Genomic DNA, 2307 nt, shown 5'->3' on the forward strand with positions numbered 1-2307 from the left:
GTCAAAGTCTATTTTATCTTCAATCAACTTGAAGATAACTAATTACGTGTCTAAATTTTTCAATTATTTTTTTAAAATTGTTTCTATCAGGAAGGGGTATGATTAGGAAGCAGGGATGGGGAAGGCATATTTTCAACTAAGTATTGAACATATATAATAGTAAATGAACAAAGGATGATATTCAATTTCGGAATATGGATAGTTTGTTAAACTGGTTCATATATGTGAACTATGCAAATAATTGATTTATGATGATATGTCATACAAACTTTCAAGTTCAAAATTCTGTTGGTAGTAACTTTTGTCTTGTGAATGAAATTGTCAAGATTTATTATGATATTTTGTTTTAGTCACCTTATCTCCTCCCCACTTCTTAAATTTCATTCCTTCCCTTCTTAAAAAAAATTTAAAAAAAAGCTAATTAGTCCATTCACTTTTAGAAGAAAGCATTATTAACAAATCATTGTCATTACTACTACTGGAACTACCATTGCTACTGCTACTATAAAAGTATCATGAGTTTTGGTGCCTTTAAGCGTATATGCATTTTTGTAGTATGAGTTTTTGTTATTCCAATTATCTATGTAAACATTTTTTTAAGAAAGGAAACAAGATAAAGAATAATTTGTCTACTTGTTATCTTTTAACCATTAGAATAAGGATTAACTTTTATGCAGTCACAGTGCAGTGATTTTTTTATTACTAACATTATTGGATGTATGCCACATGCATATTATTTGAATTTCAAATTTGAATTCATGTTATTCTTAGAATAATACTATAAAATAAGTGCACTGATAATAGGTTGTCAATAATACATTGTATAGATAAGCACAATGTACAAACATTCTTCTTTATTAAATGTACACAAACTTACATACAATAGGACAATAATAATTTGAAGAAATAAAGACTGGTTGTGTACCCACTTGAAATTCAATCTGGAAATTGACAAGGTTACAGACGCTTTCAACAAATGATTTTGAACAAAGCAAGTGGATGTGTCGCTTCAACCATATTTTTACAATTATTCAAAATTTTGCATGAATCCAAGTGAAAAGTTGACGTAGAGGTTGATCCGTCAATGCCTTTTGCTGTAGCTTCATTTTGAGCCAGCAATGAATATTATCTGAAAAACAAAGGACAAAAGCAAAAAAAAAAAAAAAGAACAAAAAGACAAGACATAAATGAAATTCCAAACTCAAAGAGTTTATAGTTAGATATTATTAGAAATTTAGTGTTGTATTTACTAGTTAATGAATTGCATCTTCTCAATTAAAAAAAAATCATTCTAAACTATTAATGAATATTTCATATTTTCATTATACATATGGCTCTGTTAACATTTGATTCGTTGTTAAGCACAGGTCATATTCTACAAGTAGTAATTAGAATAAGTATCTAGCAGGCCTTCCTTTGTTGTAGTTCTATAAGGAGCAATTATTTGACTTCAAAGATGATAGATACATAAAAAAATGTGTGAATAACCATACCTGATTAATACTAATTGGATATATGAACTTGAGGAATGTGTGATATTTGTTTCCAGTCATCTCTTGTTTTGTCAGAGTAATGATCTCTCAACTTAGAGCAACGCCCAATATCCAATTTTTTGAGAGATGATATCCTTCCGAGGATGCGATGTGGTAGAATTTCAAGCTTTCCACAGCCCCAAAAATCTAACTCCTCCAGACGTGGCATGATAGAGAGAGCAACTTCTTCATCATCTTCACTTAAGTCTTCCCAACGTGTCCAATTGTAAAAGTTATGAAAATGTAATTTTCTCAAATTGCGAAATGCCACTGCTTCAGCTGAGATTGATGTCTCGGAGTTTGGGTGTATAGTATACTTCGACCGATGTGATTCTTCTAAAATTCCTTTTCTTATCTCCTCATCTGCTGGAATCGCAATTCGATTTCGAAACCTCAATACCCCTTCAGACCCTAATTTGAAGTCTAGGGGTTCCCCTTTTTGCACTTTCTCCAAATTCTTCTGAATCATAGGGTCCGTTTTCTGGGCCTCCTTAATACGCTCTAGTAACGGTGACTTCAACGATAAGTTCCCAAATAAAACCTTCAATTTTTCCAAGCGAGGGTTCCAACCACTTATTTCTTCTAACATATCCCACTCTTTAACCATTAACCCTGCTACTTGGGCCTTTCTACTTAGAGCGTCAGCTACCACATTAGCTTTTCCTGGGTGGTAATTAATTGAACAGTCATAATCTTCCAGAAATTCTACCCATCGCCTTTGTCTCAAATTTAGTTCCTTTCGGGAGAACAAATACTTGAGGCTCTTATGGTCCGT

The 2307-nt window shown here is 32.2% G+C and overlaps 1 long non-coding RNA gene across 1 annotated transcript; it reads right to left on the reverse strand.

Moving 5' to 3' along the window:
- Nucleotides 1–839: 839 nt before the first annotated feature.
- Nucleotides 840–1783, reverse strand: LOC113772380. Its single transcript, XR_003468532.1, has 2 exons — nucleotides 1494–1783; nucleotides 840–1129 (listed from the first exon to the last, which is right to left on the reverse strand). It is a non-coding gene; the product is annotated as an uncharacterized LOC113772380 (long non-coding RNA).
- Nucleotides 1784–2307: the final 524 nt, after the last annotated feature.

Source organism: Coffea eugenioides, chromosome 5, assembly GCF_003713205.1.
Source record: "Coffea eugenioides isolate CCC68of chromosome 5, Ceug_1.0, whole genome shotgun sequence".
NCBI lineage: Eukaryota > Viridiplantae > Streptophyta > Magnoliopsida > Gentianales > Rubiaceae > Coffea > Coffea eugenioides.